This window comes from Nicotiana tabacum, chromosome 6 (assembly GCF_000715075.1).
Source record: "Nicotiana tabacum cultivar K326 chromosome 6, ASM71507v2, whole genome shotgun sequence".
Lineage (NCBI taxonomy): Eukaryota > Viridiplantae > Streptophyta > Magnoliopsida > Solanales > Solanaceae > Nicotiana > Nicotiana tabacum.
Genome location: NC_134085.1, coordinates 153,738,041 through 153,760,030, shown reverse-complemented (window position 1 = coordinate 153,760,030; position 21,990 = coordinate 153,738,041).

Sequence of the window (21,990 nt, the reverse complement as noted above, 5' to 3'; positions counted from 1 at the left end):
TTAAGTTTTCGTGCATGTTTGGTTGTGTATGTCCGCTAATTTTGTTCTTAGTTCTAAGATTAATCTTATACAAATATAACATCATGCTATCATTAATTTGTTATGATATTAAAAGATCTTTGTAAAATATTAAAAGGCATTCTAGTCATGTTAGGCCATAATGAGGTTACTTGATATTGTTTTTGTTTTCAAGTGTATTTTCTTACTGAATTTAAATATATATAGTTACAAGCTTAAGTACTTAGGTACACTTAACATAATGTATGATTATACATTATTATGCAGTATAACATAATATACTACACTAGCTATATGTAACTATTTATTTTGACAAGCTTACATACAGAATATTAGTACACATGAAGATACTATGTAGGTATAGATTTTACAATATTAAATTTTTTTTTTAGGTGCACTTATAATTCTTTTATGTGGTCAATCCAGAAAAGTGACATACTTCAATTTTGGCAGCAAAATATATATTACGCTAAATAATATTTTGCTTTAGACACATGAAAGATAATAATAGTTATATCATTGTCCATTAACTAATTAAATGCACATATCATCAATCTAAGTTGATTACTTCTTCAAAAATTATCCTTAAAAATAATAACTTTGAGGAGCAATAATATTTGATGAGCTTTAATATCCTGATTGAGATATGTGATTGTATGGTTGTCCGTTAATTAACTTTATATATCTTATGATAAAATAGTTCAATTTTTGCATCAAATTAAATATGTGATAAGGTGATGCAGATACTAGACGATTTTTCACTTATAATTGTTGGACGTGGTAATATTTTAAAGTCTTATGATGACTGGATATAATGATGTCATTGGTTGAGGTAAAGATGATGGGTTTAAGTCCCATCGCACTATGATGATAAGAGTTGGGTTTGAGTCCCAACTCATTACGACCTAACATGCCTTTATATGGGTAAGGCATTGGGTTTGAGTCTTAATGCACCATATTGGTGATACAATAATGACTAAAGAAAAATAATATATTTTTCATGAAAAAGCATGAAGTTTGTCCCACTTGATTTGCTCCATTCTTGAAGTGAATGTGATAACAGTGCATAATAAGTATAAATAAAGACAAGTGGTTGACCAATGAACGTGGGCGTGCCAAAGATTAAATAATAACGGTCATCATTATGGTAATTGTAAAAAGTAGAACAATAAGGGTTCTCAAAATGATCCCTCAAAGGTGAAGGAATATGTATCAATGTGGTATGTTAATACGAGATACATTCACATGATTATAGTCCATTCGTTGAAAATATGACGTATGATAAGCATTGTAAATGCAGACTCATTCCTGAAAGTAAATGTTGAAATATATATGTGATAAAAATTATGCATAAGAATGTGTTTATGCATGGTTGGATAAATATCACAACTCACCTCTAAAGGAGGTTTGAGAAATAAAGATAATGAATATTACAATGTGGTTACATGCATATGTCATTGGTCGCGTACATGGGATATGCCAAATATTATTTTGTCATGCCTTATAAAAGTTATTAAAGGCAAAATTAAAGCAATAAATGATTTTGCTTATGATGATTCTCACCATGACAATTTATTATGATATAAGTTTCTCCGTGAAGGAGACATTTACCATATGAATGGTATGATAAAAGACCTTGTAGTACAAAAGTTGTTAAGAGCTCCGAAAAAACTAATTTGTTACTACCGGGATGAATAAAATTATTCATGACATTGATAGTGTAAAGTCTCAAAAGAAACTTTTTGAGTTTCAAATGCATAAGTCAAAGTGGTTGTCGTATTGAGACAATAAATAAAAGGAAGATTGAATATGTTCTCTATAATCATACCACGTAAATATGAAAGGTTACCGATTTTATTTCTATTTGTACTACACAAATATAAACATGATGCTTGAATCATATGCCACAAGTAAACTAGAGGTTTACTAAAACAAATATTAGTTGGCATAACCGGTTGACCATCCCGTTTCAATTATGATGCAAAAAAATTAATTGAGAATTACATTGGCATATATTGAAAAATAGAAAATTCTTCAAGAATTCTCTTGTGCTGCTTATTCTCATAATATACCAGTTAAGGTTGGGATTGTATCCCTTGATTTCTGGAACAAATAAAAGATGATAAATATATGGGCTCAGTCACCTGTCACGTGGACCGTTTACTATTATATGATTTTAATAGATGCATCTATTCTATTGTAACGACCCGACCGGTCGTTTTGAACTTTTGCATTTTGATCGCCAGTTCTCGGGCATGACTTGCCTTGTATAACGTATTATGACTGATGTAGATCGTTGGTTTTGGTCTTCAGGAAAAATCAGAATGAATTTGAAGGAACAACCCCACTTGAAAGCTTTGAATTTGAAAGGTTTGACTAAGAATTGACTTATTTGTATATGAGCTCGGATCGAAAATTTTATGATTTGGATAGCTTCGTTGGGTGATTTATAACTTAGGAGCGCGATCGGAATGCATTTTGGAAGTCCGTGGAAGGATTTGGCTTGAATTGACAAAGTTAATATTTTGGCGAATTCCGGTTGATAGGTGAGATTTTGATCTGAGGGTCGGAATGGAAATCCGAGAGTTGTTGTAGCTTCGTTATGTCATTTTGTGATGTGTGTGCAAAATTTCAGGTCATTTGGACGTCGTTTGGTCGACTTTTTGATCGAATTCGGATTTCGGAAGTTTTGGAATTCTTAGGCTTGAATCCGAGGGTGATTTGATGTTTTGATATTGTTTTGGGCATTCCGAAGGTTGGAACAAGTTTGAATTATGTTATGGGGTGTGTTGGCATGTTTGGTCGGGGTCCCATGAGGCTCGGATATGTTTTGGAAGAGTTATTGGAAGATTTTGCGGTTTTGAGCATAAGCATGTAATGATCCAAAGGTCAATTTTTAGTTCTAGAGATCGAAATTTGATTTCGAGACTTCCAGAATTTTGATAATGAATTATAGGACTGATCTGGAAAGTTTGGTCTAATTTCATCAAATCGCAATTGGGTTTTTGACACGAAACATAAGTTAATTGTTTAACGAGCAAAATGGGTATTGAACTGAGCAAATGAGCTCCGAATTGAGTTTTGACTGAAGGGCTATGTTTGTATTATTATTTGTAACTCATAGGAACAAGAATCAACGAATTTCGAGTTCGTATGATGGAGTTAGAGCCTTTTTAGTGAAAAGAAAAACTGCTGCAATTTTCTGGACAGTTTCTGCATTTTTCGCACGTGTGAACAGTAACCGCACCTGCGTGAACAGTATCCGTGTACAGTACCATATACATTAAACATGAACAGTATCCGTGTACAGTACTTGTGTACAATACATATGAACAGTACCCCATATACAGTACCCATGAACAGTAAAATGCGTGAAGAGTAACCACGTAAATTCTAGACAGAATGTTAAGTTCTGAAAATGGGACTTCGTCCCATTTTCCATTTTTACCAAATTGGAGCTCGGGGAGAGGCTATTTTCGGGAGATTTTCAGAGAAAACATCAGGGTAAGTGTTCTTAACTTAATTTTGGTTAGATTACCCGAATCTATTACTAGTTTTGGCATTTAATTGGTGATTTTAGTTGGGAAAATCTTGAAAACCCTCTTGGTTTAATTTGAAGATTTGAGGGTCGAGTTGATGTCGGATTTTAGTAAAATTGGTATGGTTGGACTTGTGGTTGGATGAGGTTTCATATTCCGTAATTTTTGTCGGGTTCCGAAATGTGGGCCCCACGGGCGAATTTTGAGTGCAATTTCGGATTTTTAATGGAAAATGTAGAATTTCATATGGAATTAATTCCTATAATTTTTATTAACTGAATCGAATTATTGTGACTAGATTCGAGGCATTCGGAGGTCGATTTGAGAGACAAAGGCATCGCGAGCTAGAGGATTAGCCGGTTCGAGGTGAGTAATGATTGTAAATGATGTCCTGAGGGTCTAAAACCTCGGATTTGCACATCGTAGTGCTATATTGAGGTGAGACACGCGCTGGATGATGACCGCGGGGTCTTTTACTACCGGGGATTGTGACTTGATCCATCCCGATTGATGATTTTACGCATATTTGATTGAAACTTATTTGTTATCATCATGATTTGGGTTGATTGCTATACTTGGGCTTCATGCCAATTATTTGAATCCTTCAGGAATTTTTATCACTATTTCCTCATTGTTTTGACTTATATTTAAACTCAGTCCTGTTTATAATTATTGTTTTACAAACTCAGCCGCTTTTATGCAGATTTGAAAACTCAAATGATATTTCTAAATGGTATTTTGGGCTGAGAACTACTGTTTTACAAATGCCCGAGGGGCTTATGATGATTTCCGGATTGAGTGAGGTCGAGGGCCATATGTGAGGATATGTCGAGTGATATGAGGCCGAGGGCCTGAGAAGCTTTATATGCCACGCGGTGGCTTGAGTGATGTGAGGCCGAGGGCCTGAGATACTTTACATGTCACGCGGTGGCTTGAGTGATGTGAGGCCGAGTGATATGAGGCCGAGGGCTTGAGATACTTTATATGCCACGTGGTGGCTTGAGTGATGTGAGGATATGTTGAGTGATGATGCCACGAGGTGGCTTGATATAGCGCTTGGACCGTAAGGGGCCCCTCCGGAGTCTGCACACCCACAGTGAGCGCGGGTACCCATTGTTCTGAGTGATTGATACTATGCCCGAGGGGCTAATATGAGTGATTGTGAGGTAGCCCGAGGGGCTGATACTATTCCGAGAGTGAGCTCGAGGGGCTGTTACTCATATGATATTGAGCTCGAGGGGCTGTTACTGTTCTGATATTGAGCCCGAGGGGTTGTTACTGATATTGAGCCCGAGGGGCTGGCACTGTTCTGATATTGAGCCCGAGGTGCTCGTTCTGTTGATATTATACCCGAGGGGCAGTTTGTTGTACATGTTTTGCCCGAGGGGCTGTTTACATTTCTATCATTTTTGTTACTCACTTGTAAACTACTTGCTTTACTTGTTGGAAAAAAGGGATTTTCACTTGATTTCTCACTGCTTTACTGTTTAAAGCAATTTTACTGCTTCAGTATGGAATACCTTGAATTTTTGCGTGATTTCTTGCCTTCAGTCTTTATTTATTGTTATTACTCACTGAGTCGGAGTACTCACATTACTCCATGCACCTTGTGTGCAGATTCAGGTATGTTTTGGCTGATCGGAGGCAGAGTCATCAGGGTTTAGCAAGGTAGCTGTCGACATTCGCAGCACTGCTTCTCTCTCTCCTCATTTCATTAGTCTGTATTTGTACACTCCAGGCTTTCAGTTGTATTTATACCCTAGTAGATGCTCGTGACTTGTGACACCCCGGTTAGGGCTGTGTCGGGTTGTGCTTCCGTTAATTATATCATTAAATCATATTTAAACTGTTTATTAATGTTTAACTATTTTTGAAAAGGCGATATGGGTTTGTTGGTTGGCCTTGTCTTCACGAGAGGCGCCATCACGACTGGAGCGGGGTTTGGGTCGTGAAAAATTTAATTTTTTTTAGAAAAAGCGACCAGTTTGGGTTTTGCAAGATTGCTTGCTCAAATTATTAGAGCACAGTTCCAAAATATAAATTATGATGATTTATCTTAATAATACTGGTTTAAATCCAAGTTGGTTTAGCAGAAATTATATGCCTTCAACTATAGTTAAATCATTGGTTATGAGAACAAAATTCTCAAAAACGAAATTTTGTATGAGATGTATTATTAATATACAGTAGCACTTGTACGCATCTAGCCAAGTTATAAAAATTTCTCCCTATCACAATCGGTTCAGGGTCAGGAACCAAATAATTTCTATATAGAAATATGGATGTGCTATATGATTTAATTATTCCACCATAATGCACAAAGATGTTTTCCCAAAGAAGGTTGGAAAATATGTTGGTGATCCCAACATTAGGGGGAAAAATGGGCAGCTGAGGAAGTGATACATGAAATGAATTATTATGAATACATATAGATCCTCGTATAAGAAAGTATGAACTTAAAGTTCAAGTTCAAGTGATAATTCATTTACAAATTATTGCCAGACGGAATTGCTGACCCAAAGCTAAGTGTCATATTTCAGCTGCTAATGCTCCACAAAGAATGAAGTCCATGAGGGGCAGAGTCTATGTCACGCATGAAGCGTAACAGATCAATCGGTTCCAAAGATAAAACTCCTTGAAGAAGGAGAGGGGCAAATATTTAAAATGGTCATAATAAGGAGGCAAGTGCTCTAGAAGAGCACCATGACATAACACTTTATAAGACCTCATAGGAGAGGCTCAGGTACCTGGAAATAATGAGATAAAGAAACATTAATAAGTTATGTCTTTATTAGGTAACAATAGAACCGACATAAAGTGATTATCGATGATATAGTTAATACAATGTAGCGCTCAATATTATTAATATTAACGAGGATTTTGAGCTCAAATCTGTTATGAAATTTGGATAGATGAATGATTGGCCAAAATAAAATAAAATATACGTAATCAAGATTGATTTCACCTGAAAAATGTGAAGTTGGACGGATAGTCCCAACACCTGAAAGTATAAAGCCAGTGGAGGTATAAATGTGCTCTTATGCGAAGAAAGACAAGTCGATAAACATAAAGACGACTTGTGTCACAAGAAGATTTATAAATATCCTAGCATTGATTATATAGAGACATATTCTCTTGTGGTGGATATAGTTATTTCAGGTTTTAATCTGGCAATACATAAAAAACTTCATATGCGTATAATGGAAATCATTGAAGGATTTAAATTGTTCTGAAGCATATTATGGTTCCCAAAAAATTTATTAAATAAAGCTTCAATAATCCTTATACGGATTAAAACAATCAGGACACATGTGGTATAATCGCTCGAGAAAATACTTGTTGAAAGAAGGGTACAAGAATAATCAATTTGTCCTTGTAAAAGGATCCAAATTTGAATTTGTTATAATCGTCGTGTATGTTGATGATTCAAATATCATTAGAACTCCCTGGAAGCTTCATAAAGCAGTAGACTGTTTAAAGAAAGAATTTGAAATGAAAGATCTTAGAAAGACAAAATTTCATCTTGGTCTACAAATTGAGTATATGAAAGATAAAATTTTGTCCATCAATCAACATACACTGAAAATATTTTAAAGCGATCAATATGGATAAAGTACATCAATTGAGTACCTCGATGGTTGTGTGACCACTCGATATAAATAAAGATTCATTCAGACCTCATGAAAATAATGAAGAACTTCTTGATCCTGAAGTACCATGTCTTAGTGCAATTGATGCACTAATGTATCTTGCTAACATTACAAGGCGTGACATAACTTTTTCAGTTAATGTCTTAGCAAGATATAGCTCTGCTCCTACAAGGAGACATTGGAATGAAATCAAACACATATTGCGTTATCTAAAAAGGACTACCGATGTGGGCTTATTTTATGGCAATGCTTGCAATTCCGATCATGTTGGTTATGCCGAAGCAGGGTATTTATCTGACACACACAAGGCTTGATCTCAAACATGCTATGTGTTTACATGTGGAGGTATTGTCATATCCTGGCGATCGACTAAGCAATCAATCGTGGCTACTTCATCTAATCATGCTGAGATAAATTGTTATTCATGAAGAAAGTCGAGAATGTGTATGGTTGAGGTCTATAATACATTTTATTCGAGCCAAAAATGATTTGAAGGGTTACAAACTACCCACAATTTTGTATGAAGACAATACATCATGAATAGCCCAATTGAATGGAGGATTCATAAAATGAGTTAGGACAAATCGCATTTTACAAAAGTTATTTTTCATACATGATCTTCAAAAGAATGGTGATATCAATGTGTAATAGATTCTTTCAGGTGATAATATGGCTGATTTGTTCACCAAATCTCTACCGACGTCAACCTTCAAGAAACTAGTGTACAAGATTGGGATGTGAATGATCAAGGATGTGAATTGATGCTCTCATCAGGGGGAGTTAATACGCGTTGTACTTTTTTTCGCTTACAAGGTTTTGTCCCACTGGGTTTTCCTTGCAAGGTTTTTAATGAGGCAACCAAAAAGCGTATTTCTAAACATGTGTACTTTTTTTCCTTCACTAATTTTTTTTCCCATAAGGTTTTTTCCTAGTAAGGTTTTAACGAGGCACATTATCTTTGGACATCCAAGGGGAAGTGTCACACCTCCTTTTTGCGCGCCCCCGCCCCGAAGGGTTAGATGCGCGGGTGGAGTTTTTCCAATTTAAGTGTCAATATTCGAAATGGGATTATTTATTTAATTCAGAGTCGCCACTTGGGAAAGGTTTGGTTTTTGGTGTCCCAAGTCACCGGTTTATCTTGAATCCCAAATCGAGGAAATTTTCGACTTTTCCGAATGAAGTCTGCGAACCAGAAATTCTAAGTAAGGAATTCTGTTGACCCGAGGGAAGGTGTTAGGCACCCTCGAATCCCGTGGTTCTAGCACGGTCGCTTAAATTGTTATAATGGCTAAATAACTGATTTAAATACATGTTGTGATTTATATGCTTCTTATTAGATTTATACCGCTTTTATTATTATCATTTATTTTTATAGAATTGCAACGTCGTGAAAATGCATGTCGAACCACGTCACAATCAATGCACCCGTGATCGTCGACACATTCGGACTTCGTTGAGATTCGGATTTGGGTCACATCAATGTGCACCCGAATTTAAGAATATGATTTAATTTAGCCGCGCCTACGGAGTCTAACGCGTTATTATTTTGTAGAAGGCCATGAAATTTATTAAATGGCCTATCCTGAATTCTAAATAATTATCATGGTTATTTATTGAGGGCCCCGCAATTTTGCATTTTTATTTGGCGAGGCTCATCTCTATTTTAGAAAAGGATATCTTAAAGAGACTACATTTCTAATGTGTTTGTCTCTAAAAATAGAAGAAAAGATGCATGCTAATTCAATTATATGCTTTGGCCAAATTAAGATTTTAGTTAATCGTCTGATCAATTATTTACAGAATGAAGAGACGTTGTACCTCATGAAACATGCTTTTAACTTGATAGAAGAATTATATACAAGATTGATGAAATGCTACGACTGCTGCAAGAGCTCCCTAACCCTAACTTATTTAGGCAAGATTAATTAAAACTACTTATTAGAAAAATGCGACTAATGATATTTGAAACTCATCCTATAAACTGCTTCATGAAAAACTGAAACTCAAGAGTTTGAAACTGTATTGTCTTTAGCTAGATCTAAACAATTATTTGTCCTTACATATTCGAAACATGCTGAAAGAGCGAGTTTGAATTAGCAATTGTATTAAATGGCTCTGCATATTTCACGGATTGTATTTACATCTTGTGTACTCCTAAACGAATAAAATGTCACAGTTTTCAATTGGCATAAACTTTAATTAAATACAACCTTACTAATCTGTCTCCATTAGGCTAGCAGACCCAGAAACTGCATATCTTAACAACATTTATATAATAATTTGTAAGCAATGCAACAGATGATTATAACATCCTTCAGATCTTTCGATTCAACTTTCATTGCAACATCAGACAGATTCGAAATGTGTACCTGAGGAAATGCTTACAATGAAGAAAGTAAGGCAGTCGGTTGAGCAATAGAAACGATACCAAACAGCAGCAGTAACAGTAGGTTCCAATAGAACAAAAAATCTCAGGGCAAAAGACCAGTAAAGCCAATGGAGGAAGGGCAGAATGAAATAAATTTCCAGTAGTACGGAATAAGAGATCTAGGCAATCCAATTCCAGAAGAAACAAACAATACAAATCCAAACAATAGACTTAGCCAACACTTGAAAGAAGACAGAACTAATTTGGACAGTTTGAACAAAACTGAGAATCGAACAAATAGTAGGAAGAAGACAATTTCTGATCTTTGTGATATCCCTTTCCTTATCTCCTTTCTTTTCAAATTCAAATGTCAATCCTCAGTTTTGAAATCTATTTGGGTTATCAAAAAGAATTCTTTTCCAGTTTCTGTTTTCGGAATTTGAACTCTCAGGTGTTCCCTCTCAGTGTCTCTCTCTATCTCTGTAGGCTCTCAAGGTTCAGTGTCTATCCCCTCCTCTCTAATTCTGTCCCCCTTTATAAGCCTCAGAACTATCTCTTTTAACAGCCTGTTTTCAGAATATCACCATGCCCCTCCCATGTGCCTTCCATTTTCAGTCCCACTTTAGCTAATTAAGTATTAAACCCCATTCACATTCCCTGGCAGATTCAACTTTTCCATTTTATTATCTAAAAGCAAGTATGGGCAGTAGAATATATCTGACAGCATATGCTGTCAAATTGTTTAAATCTTAAAAGCCTTCTTATGCAGAAAAACAGGCTGTGCACAAGGCACATGAGGTGCACCAATGCACATGCTGTGCACGAGTGCACATGCCTTCCAATTCAGAATTTAAACATAAACAATCCTTTTTACATTAACTGATCAATTCAAACAATCTATAAGTAAGCAAAAACTGGTTCTTAATTGGCTCAAGGCAAATGTTCATCAGAAGCAAATCGATTTACTTTGTTCAGACAGTTGAAACTAATTGACGACACATGTCGACTCGACTATATTAGCATTAACATAAACAATCGTAGCCAAAAATCAGACATTTAAACAGTGTCGATACATGGTTCGAATTATACTGACTAAGCAGAAATACACTCGAGGAGTCACTAGTCAGTCCAAACTTGAAAATCAGCTACTTGCACAACATTTATATACATTATCAGAGCAAATGGAAAGACTTATTCAAACAAACAGAAGTTCAGGCAAAAATGGACGGGGCACAATTGACAAAATTCAAAGACATAAAAATCAAAGCATGAACAGACTTTAACACAATCAAATGGGCCAAAACAAATAAAGAAGAGAAAGAAACTCACCTTAAATCTTGAAAAATCAAAACCTCAAACTCGGACTCGGACAAAACTTTCTTAAGGCTGAACGGACTTTAATCGAAGTGTTTCTCAAATGAGAAACACTTTGATTAAAGTCCATCAGACCTTAACCTCTTTGGTTTGAACCGGTTTGAACCAGTGACAAGGGACCTCGTGGTTTCAAAACTCAGATCTAATATTCGTGCTTCCTTGGTTATATTCGGACCAAACCAAGTATGGTTTGGTCACGAGGAGGGTCCGGGGAGTGTCTGGTATGAAGCTGGGGTTGTTTGGTGTAGATCGAGTTTTGACTCGAATCTTCAAATGAAGATTCGAGGACCTGGGGGTGATTCGAACCAAACGGTTAACAGGTCTATGTTCAGGGTGGTGAGGGGGTTCTATGGTGTTCATGGCGAGGTCACCGGCGTTCATGCCGCCGGTTTTCATGGTGAAGAGTGCAGGGGCGGCTCTAGGGTTCCGGGGTTCTTTGTGAGGATGATGAAGGGCAGGGGTATTTGGACAGGGGGTGGGGTACGAGGGGCAGCTTATATATGGAGTGAGTGGATGGACCTCAGCCGTTGGATGAGGCATGATGAAAGGCCAGGATCCTTCCACTCGAGGGAAACGGTGTCGTTTCAAGTGTTGGGGGCAGAGTTGGTTCGGGTAACGGGTCGGGCAGATGGGGTTACGGGTGAGAGATCCGGACCGTTGGATCGGCTTGGTTTGGATGGTTGGGATGGATTGGCATTGAAACGACGTAGTTTTGGCGTTAAACTACGTCGTTTTGATGCCTGGGGAGTGGACTGTGTGGACCGGTGGATTGGGCCATTCATTTGGGCTTCAGTTTTCAAATGTTTTGTAACCCAAATTCATTTTAAAACAAATTTTTTGTCTTCTTTTTCTTTATTTCTAATTTCCTAAATACACAAACTAATTAAATAAAACTAAGCATCACTAATTAAACTTAACATATTTATTTCACGCGTATAAAAATGTTAAAAGTAGGTAAAATTAAACAAAGCAACAAATCAGGACAAAAGAAAAAATGCGTATTTTTGTAATTTTCCATCTAACAAACGGGTCATGGTTTAAATTATGCATGACACATACATTTTTAATTCTTTTGGAGCGATTGTCGCGTAAAACAAAAATCACGTGCTCACAGCTGCCCCTCTTTGTTCGGAAACACGAAGAGTTTTCGTGCAAAGATAAAGTGAGCGTGCATGAGCGATTTTTGCCTATGGACTACTCCGTATGAAGCATGTTTTTTTTTTGAAAGATCTGACCGAATCTTGCTTCAAAGATTTCCTACATATCCTGGGCTAAACAGGAATCAGGTCAATGTAGTTCGGGAAGTTTTGGTAGTTGGGACTACCATGGGATTGCAATACTTGCTGCTACTGCTGTTGCTGTTATCACTGCTACGTCACTGACTGCTTTATTACAACCAAATGGAAATTGGAAACTGAGCTAACTACTTGTGTGTATGTCAACTGCTAGTTACAAGATTCCTATCTATGATTCTTTTACGACTTGATCTTGGGTCTTAGCTGATTTTGCTTGCAGACTCCGATCTGAATCTTGATGCTTGCGAGTTGTGGTGATCTGTTTAATCTCTGGGATACTGAGTGAGGCGCGACTGGCAGGGTTCAGGACCTTAATTAAATGCTGGAGTCAATCCGCCTTCCTTTTACTCCGAATCTTGGGACACCTCTTTTCTTCTTTGATTTTGAGTTGAGACTCATCTCGTGGGTCATTTCGATTCGTGTGGCTCGAGGTTAGACCTGCGGGAAAAACAAACAAACGAACGAAATTTTCTGCCCCAGTTTCACTAGGAAAATTTCGTTAATTATTCACCAAGAAGTTCATAAAATTGATGAAAGAGGATATGCATGCTCAGTTCAGGGTTGGAGCCCTAACACCGGCTAGTTGGGGAGAGGTTCGGTTTGGGGTTTAAAACCCTAACGCCGAACAAAAGAAGAATTCAGTTTAGGGTTTAAAACCCTAATGCTGATTGCACGGAAAAGCTCAGTTTAGGGTTTAAAACCCTAATGCTGGCTGGAAGGAAAAGTTCAGTTTAGGGTTAAAAACCCTAATGCTGACTAAAAGGAAAATTCAGTTTAGGGTTTTAAAACCCTAATGCTGACTAAAAGGAAAATTCAGTTTAGGGTTTTAAAACCCTAATGCTGATTGCATGGAAAAGCTCAGTTTAGAGCTTAAAACTCTAATGCTGGCTGAAAAGACAAAGTTCAGTTTAGGGTTTAAAACCCTAATGCTGACTAAAAGGAAAATTCAGTTTAGGGTTTTAAAACCCTAATGCTGACTAAAAGGAAAATTCAGTTTAGGGTTTTAAAACCCTAATGCTGATTGCATGGAAAAGCTCAGTTTAGAGTTTAAAACTCTAATGCTAGCTGAAAGGACAAAGTTCAGTTTAGGGTTTAAAACCCTAATGCTGACTAAAAGGAAAATTCAGTTTAGGGTTTTAAACCCTAATGCTGATTGCAATGGAAAAGAGTTTTCGGGTTATGCCGAAAAGATTCATCGAGTCATGCTGGGAGGATTTATCGGGTTATGCCGAGAAGATTTATCGGAATATGCCGAAAAGATTCATCGGGCTATGCCGGGAGGATTCATCGGGTTATGCCGGGAAATTCATCGGGTTATGCCGGGAGGATTCATCGGGTTATGCCGGGAGGATTCATCGGGTTATGCCGGGAGGATTCATCGGGTTATGCCGGGAAGATTCATCGGGTTATGCCGGGAGGATTCATCGGGTTATGCCGGGAGGGTTTATCGGGTTATGCCGAAAAGATTCATCGGGTTATGCCGGGAGGATTCATCGGGTTATGCCGGGAGGATTCATCGGGTTATGCCGGGAGGATTCATCGGGTTATGCCGGGAGGATTCATCGGGTTATGCCGGGAGGGTTTATCGGGTTATGCCGGGAGGATTCATCGGGTTATGCCGGGAGGATTCATCGGGTTATGCCGGGAGGATTCATCGGGTTATGCCGGGAGGGTTTATCGGGTTATGCCAAAAAGATTCATCGGGTTATGCCGGGAAGATTCATCGAGTTATGCCGGAAGGTTCATCGGGTTATGCCGGGAAGATTCATCGGGTTATGTCGGAAGGATTCATCGGGTTATGCCGGGAAGATTCATCGGGTTATGCCGGAAGGATTCATCGGGTTATGCCGGGAAGATTCATCGGGTTATGCCGGAAGGATTCATTGGACTACTCAGACTTGCGTTCCCAGATTTGTGATGATTTTCCTTATAAGGCTTTGGTTTTCCCGTCCCGTTCCGCTTGGGGATTTTCGGTGGGGATTTCATTAGGGAGACTCTGTGGGGATTTGTACAAGGGAATCTCCGTGGGTATTTGCCCAATGCGAACTCTGTGAGGATTTTTTTTTTTTTTTGATTTTTGATTGTAGCAGACTTGCGGGGGATGTGCTGGGGTGGACCTCTTTGGGGAATTGTACCAGGGGGAGACTTCGTGGGGATTTGTAACAAGGGATACCCTGTGGGGATTTGTCGGTTTTGGAAGCAAATCAACTACCATGGCCAGTCGGGGTGGGACTGACGCGCCACTGAGGTCGTACATTTATTTGACTCTTGCCAAACGGAGCCTTGTAAAACCGGTCCTGCCACCTTTCTTTGCGGTCATTATGGAATTAAGAGTTAGATCAAAGAAAACTATGTAAAGGAGAACATATGAGTTTAAAGAGAAAAGCCCCTTTCGGGGGGAAAAGAAAGACTTATCTGGAGTGTATGCCAGTTTCAAACTGACATGACATGCCTTTTGGACTGGATGCCCGAACTCCGAGAACTTGCATTTCCTCATGAATCAAAACAGGTCTATATTTTTCAAAGCCTGGGAACCTTGCCAGGACTTTCTGAGGTAGAATCATCTTTTTGGCCGACAACGCCCTTTGCGGGTTTTCGCTAGTCGACACCTCTCATTTCTCTTCTCACTGTCGCCTGCTAGTACTCTTTGCGAGTTTTTACTAAACAAGCTCTCTCATTTTCAAATTCTCTTCTCGCATCGCCTCACGGTGCCCAACGGTTCTCACCGACAAGACTCTCTTATCTTCATTCTCCTCATTTGTTGTATCGGACCCAAATAATTCCGTCTTCCTATTTTGGAATACTTCGTTGATTGATCGGAAGGACTTGAAAAAGGTTTGGGGTGAAAAGAATTTGGATTGAACTACAACTTTTGAACCTTTTGGGTGGGATTATTGCTGAATCGTTATAACTTCTGCCCCAGTTTTACTTTCAGGGGGAATTCCTGGATTTTATTGTTGGTGTGACTGAACCCCAAGGAGAGGTTGCCTACGTATCCTTTCGGAATCAAGTCAAACGTAGTTCATAGATTCTCTTTTTTTTTATCATTTCCTCATTTTTCCAATTCTTTCTTCTTCCTTCTCTCTTTTTTTTTCAATTTTTTTTTTCAATAATATTTTTCAGGTTTCAAAGAGGGTAATCAAAGAAGAGTAACCAGCTCAAATGGGTTTGCAAAGGGTTGATAGTGTTTGGGTAGCGAGAATGAAAGCCTTCGTCATCTCAAACTGTGCAAAGATATCGCTAGAGTGATTTAGACATATCACTGCACCTGCTTTCCAAGCAAGGCTGACGTCGTTTCTTCCGACGTCGCCCAGATACAAATGCTCCATTTGGTAACATTTTTGATGACGTATGGACCCTTATTTCTTGGTATAATTGCTCGTGACAAACCGCAATTATTAAGGTTATCATTCTGTACGGGTCTAAATCCTTTTACTGCTCTCAAACTCTGCTTTTGTGACGGACATTTTCCAAACCATGAACCACTTTTCTTTAGTTGTTCCTACTTTTCAAATTCTTTATATCTCAAATTTTGACTCATTATTTGAAATCTGATCGGAGTTCTCGTGATCCGGCCATGAAGTCCGCAAACATGTCATGTTATTTAAAGCTGCATTCATCAGAATTGAAGAGAACACAAAAGAAAACATAGAAGAAGAAAGTGAGTAATCAAGCATGATTTCATTTCTTGGCATTTTGGGGAAGATAAAGAAAAGGTTGACATTCAAGAAATTAAAAACACGAAAAATGAAGAAAACATCTGAGTCACCCTCTGGGGTAATTCGTAATGCAGAGAAGGTGGAAAGGCAGGTTCATTAGGACTTCCGTTTGATCAAGAATGGCGTAGCCTTCTAGTTTTGAAACTAGGTGCTTGGTCCCATGTACGATACTTCAACGGTGCTAGTGCCCTCTCCTGGCTGGACCATGTGTATTTCGCATAGCTTTTCCCTTGTTGCTTCACATATTTCCTCGCTCTCGTCGAGCGGGGACACCTCATCATCTCCCTCTTTGTTGTATTTCGGTTCCCGTGGTATGCGTCCGACAAACACTGGCTCGTTCGGCCGAGGTTGTTTGATCGTCCCCCATACCATGGAGACCTGCTTGAATACATCACTTATTCCTTTTTCTTGCTCCGGAGTTACCCTGGGTCCTTTTCCTGTATCAGCAACATCAATTATGGCTTTAAGTGCCGGATCAACTTCCTCGTCTTCACAAATCATCCCAACTATCGGCCCATTGTTGTGGGCGGGCAACGGATTATTGGTCACATTGGGATATCCTCGTCTCTCAACACAATCTTCCCCTGGTCTAACAGATTCTCTACAGCTTGTTTCAATGTCCAACAGTCATTGGTGTCGTGCCCTTCTACCCCTGAATGGTACGCACATCTGACACCCCGCCGATATGATGGTGATCCCGGGTTCTGCCCGTTCGGTGGTATGGGCTGCAACAAATTCATTTGGACAAGCTTAGGGAATAGGGTGGAATAGGGTTCGCCGATTGGTGTGTAGTTGGGTCTCCTGGGTGGTTCCCGAGGACGGAAATTATTTTGAGGAGGTCGAGGATTGTAGTGGTTTCGGTGAGGAGGCTGATTCCTAGGATGTGGGGCCTGCCCCCGATTGACTGGTTGTGTCCGCTGTATATAAGGCTGGGTGCTCATGACCATGTAGGGCTGAGGAGCGTAGGTCGCATTTTGGTGGGGGAAATACTGTTGCGAGGTTCTTTCCGAAGAACAAAGCCCGGGATTATGATATTCTCCCACCTCTGCCACTGTCATGGACGTTTCCTCTTTTTTCTTCCCTCTTGCCATTCCTCCAGACCCGCTTTGGACGGCTTGGGAGGTTGCCCTTATGGCTGCCTGACTCAAAATTCTTCCCGTTTTCAGACCGTTCTCCACCATCTCTCCAATCTTAATCGCTTCTGCGAAAGGCTTTCCCATTGCTGACATCATGTTTTGGAAATAGTCGGACTCTTGAGCCTGGAGAAAAGTAGTGACCATCTCTATCTCGTCCATGGAAGGTTTTACCCTTGACGCTTGCTCACGCCATTTGATGGCGTATTCTCTAAAACTTTCCGAGGGTTTCTTCTTTAAATTTGACAAAGCATTTCTGTCTGGCGCGATGTCGATATTATATTGAAACTGCCCTACAAAGTCTCTGGCAAGATCATCCCATATATGCCAGCGAGATATGTCCTGGTCCATATACCATTCTGAAGCGACTCCCACCAAACTTTCTCCAAAATATGCCATCAGCAGTTCTTCTTTTCCGCCAGCTCCCCGTAATTGATTGCAGTATTTTTTAAGATGTGCAATGGGGTCACCATGCCCATCGTATTTCTCGAACTTTGGGGTCTTGAAACCTGCTGGCAAGTGCACGTGAGGGAACATGCATAGGTCGGCGTAAGAGACGCTCTTCTGTCCGCTCAATCCTTGCATATTTTTCAAGCTTTGTTTAAGTCTTCTCATTCTCTTGGCAATCTCATTTTGTTCTGCAATTCTGGGATTCTGATCCTGCCTGCAAGCTCGCACTGAGGCGGTAGAGGATTAGTGCTGGTAGCGAACCTAGTTGGTTCCATTGAGAACGATGGAGCTTGGAATGTAAAAGAGGATGAGTCAAAGCTTGGCTTGTACGTGGCAGGCTGTGCCGTAATCGGGCAAGGCGATGTAGTAAAGATGTTCATGCTTGCATCGGTGGATGACATTCGGGGATGAGAGTCAGAAGGTGATCCAGCAGAGAAGGCTGAGGTGGCTGGGTACCCGAATGGGGTAGCAGGATAATTTATGGGAACATTTGAAGTCCCACTTGACCTGGAGAATAATTCAGGGAATCCGGGGACGACACTTGGCGGCTCTTTCCCATTATTCCATTCGTCCAGCATTTCCAGCATGCGGAGCCGTAGGATTCTATTTTCCTCCGCAGTTGCGGACTCAGGTGTGAGGACGGCTGAGATCGAGCTTTCCTCGGAAACAGGGATTGTTTGCAATGGAATTTCTGAAGACATTTCCACACTTCCTTTCGACCTGGTGAAGTAAGTGTGAGTACTGCTTCTGGTCCTAACAACAGGTAGCTGAACACTTCTCCTTGACCTCGTGAAGTATGAGTGCGAGGCCAGACTTTCACCAAACCCACCGTTTTTCCAAAAACCCTGGATATACTCATCGACAAGCGCACGGTTAATTTGCAGCAAATAACAGATAGTTAATCTCATGTTGGGCATGATGCACATATTCAGTTAAGTGGATCACTGTATGTTTGCTGCGAGAGCATGCGTCATTCCGGCGTTTTTTATTAGTTTTTTTTTTTTATATATATTTTTTTTTTGCAGTAAAAGAAATGTGACCGGATCCGATGAGGATTGCCTACGTATCACGATGCCTACGTGAATCAGATCATTACGTAGTTCGAAACTAACAAGTATAAAAATAAAGAAGCAAGTGCTCATTTAGCATAGGGCTCGAAAGATTTGACTATTCTTTGCTTATTTACTTATTCAAAATTCTTTTTTTTTTGAAATTTTTTGAAGGAAATACTTTAAAAGAAGAAAGAAAATTTGTTTATTTTGATTTTTTTTTTTTTTTTTTTTTGTTTTTTTTTTTAAGAAAGACTTCTACAATTTATTTGCTTTTGTCTTGAATTCTGGAAATTTATTAAGAAAAGAAAATATGTTTGGTCGGTTTTTTTTTTTTTTTTTTTTTTTGTTTTACCTTTTCTACGGAAGTTTATTATGATGTTGCCCCTTAAATTATGATGTGAAATTCTGAGTTTTATTTATTTACAAAATCACTTCCAAAGAAAAAATCCTAACATTCAGATTTTCAAATATATATATTATTTTTTTTTATTTTTTATTTTTTAAAAAAACATTTTACAAAAGAGAGACTAAAAGCAAAGAGTATTGTCTTTTTGAATTTTTATTGCTGGTTTTTAATTCTTATTACATTATTTCAACATGAAAGATTTCAGAAGAAAGAGACTATTTTTATTTGAGTTTAAGAAAACTTCTATATTATTTTTCGTTTCTTTTCTTTTTATGTTTTCCAAGGAAAAATTTATAAAGAAAGAACTAAAGGAAAATATATTTTTTTTTTATTTTGAAAATTGGGGCCGGAACCGATGAGGTTTGCCTACGTATCTCGCATCCGGTGAGAATCAGACCCGCGTAGTTCGGTCCAATTAACCGAATTATTTTAGAACAAAACTCTTTCCTTTTCAACAAACAACTTTCCCAAAAGACTATTTTTCTATCTTTTGTTGTTTTTTTTTCTTAGTAAATAAAACATTTTCACCTTTTATTATTGCAAAATTTCAACAGCGTTTTGACGGTAATTGGGCATTGCTATTTTTCAAAGTAGAAAATTAGTCCTATACACTGATATTTTTATTTTATTTTTATTTTCAGATATTCCAAAGTCAGGTAACATGCATGTCCGAGACAAATAAATGCGCGGAAACAAATAGGATGCAACAAGATGGTCTTTTCATTTCAGGTTGCTAGTCCTAGACGGACCCAACCCCTGTGTTGAGCCCCCTAAGTCACATGCAACATGATGCAAATAAGCGTTCCTACCAGGGATCCGGCATGAAGTCGAGTTATACTAGGTTTAAACCTTGGTATTTGTTCTAGACTGTGTACCCGAGCGGACAACTCGAGTCGAGGAGGGGCAACTTACCGGGAACCAAAAGGCCGTCCGGCTTCGTAACTTATCCGTCCTCTTTCTTATTCCAGGTATCGACACTAACAGAATGAGGAGTCTCGACCAGCGAGCTTCTCCCCGGAGGTGAAGAGAGAAGGGTTCGGCACAGTTTATATGCAGTTCAGATAATATCAAAGCGGTAAAAGACAACATTTAGTATGTTATGTCAAAACATGTAATATATATCAGATAGTGAGGCCAAATACAACAATTATTCTAAGCTCGAATTATTGAACCCTGAACCAGTGGTTCTGGGTCTAATTCTCCAGCAGCGGTTTTGTTATACTGGGTTTATAACCTGGGTATACGTTCTAGACTGTGTACCCGAGCGGACAACTCGAGCCGAGGAGGGGGCTACGTACCGAGGACCCGCGAGATCGTCCGGCTTTGTAACTTGTCCGACCTCTTTCTTATTTCAGGTATTGACACTAACAGAATAGGGAGTCTCGACCAGCGAGCTTCTCCCCGGAGGTAAGAAGAGAAGAGTTTCAGCACAGTTTATATACAGTTCAGATAATATCAAAGCGGTAAAAGACAACATTTAGCACATTATGCAAAAACATGTAATAAAGATCAGATAATAAAGCCAAATATAACAATTATTCTAAGCTCGAATTCTTGAACCCTGAACCAGTGGTTCTGGGTACATCCCCAGCGGAGTCGCCAGAGCTGTCACACCTCCTTTTTGCGCGCCCCCGCCCCGAAGGGTTAGATGCGCGGGTGGAGTTTTTCCAATTTAAGTGACAATATTCGAAATGGGATTATTTATTTAATTCAGAGTCGCCACTTGGGAAAGGTTTGGTTTTTGGTGTCCCAAGTCACCGGTTTATCTTGAATCCCAAATCGAGGAAATTTTCGACTTTTCCGAATGAAGTCTGCGAACCAGAAATTCTAAGTAAGGAATTCTGTTGACCCGAGGGAAGGTGTTAGGCACCCTCGAATCCCGTGGTTCTAGCACGGTCGCTTAAATTGTTATAATGGCTAAATAACTGATTTAAATACATATTGTGATTTATATGCTTCTTATTAGATTTATACCGCTTTTATTATTATCATTTATTTTTATATAATTGCAACGTCGTGAAAATGCATGTCGAACCACGTCACAATCAATGCACCCGTGATCGTCGACACATTCGGACTTCGTTGAGATTCGGATTTGGGTCACATCAATGTGCACCCGAATTTAAGAATATGATTTAATTAAGCCGCGCCTACGGAGTCTAACGCGTTATTATTTTGTAGAAGGCCATGAAATTTATTAAATGGCCTATCCTGAATTCTAAATAATTATCATGGTTATTTATTGAGGGCCCCGCAATTTTGCATTTTTATTTGGCGAGGCTCATCTCTATTTTAGAAAAGGATATCCTAAAGAGACTACATTTCTAATGTGTTTGTCTCTAAAAATAGAAGAAAAGATGCATGCTAATTCAATTATATGCTTTGGCCAAATTAAGATTTTAGTTAATCGTCTGATCAATTATTTACAGAATGAAGAGACGTTGTACCTCATGAAACATGCTTTTAACTTGATAGAAGAATTATATACAAGATTGATGAAATGCTACGACTGCTGCAAGAGCTCCCTAACCCTAACTTATTTAGGCAAGATTAATTAAAACTACTTATTAGAAAAATGCGACTAATGATATTTGAAACTCATCCTATAAACTGCTTCATGAAAAACTGAAACTCAAGAGTTTGAAACTGTATTGTCTTTAGCTAGATCTAAACAATTATTTGTCCTTACATATTCGAAACATGCTGAAAGAGCGAGTTTGAATTAGCAATTGTATTAAATGGCTCTGCATATTTCACGGATTGTATTTACATCTTGTGTACTCCTAAACGAAAAAAATGACACGGTTTCCAATTGGCATAAACTTTAATTAAATACAACCTTACTAATCTGTCTCCATTAGGCTAACAGAACCAGAAACTGCATATCTTAACAACATTTATATAAAAATTTGTAAGCAATGCAACAGATGATTATAACATCCTTCAGATCTTTCGATTCAACTTTCATTGCAACATCAGACAGATT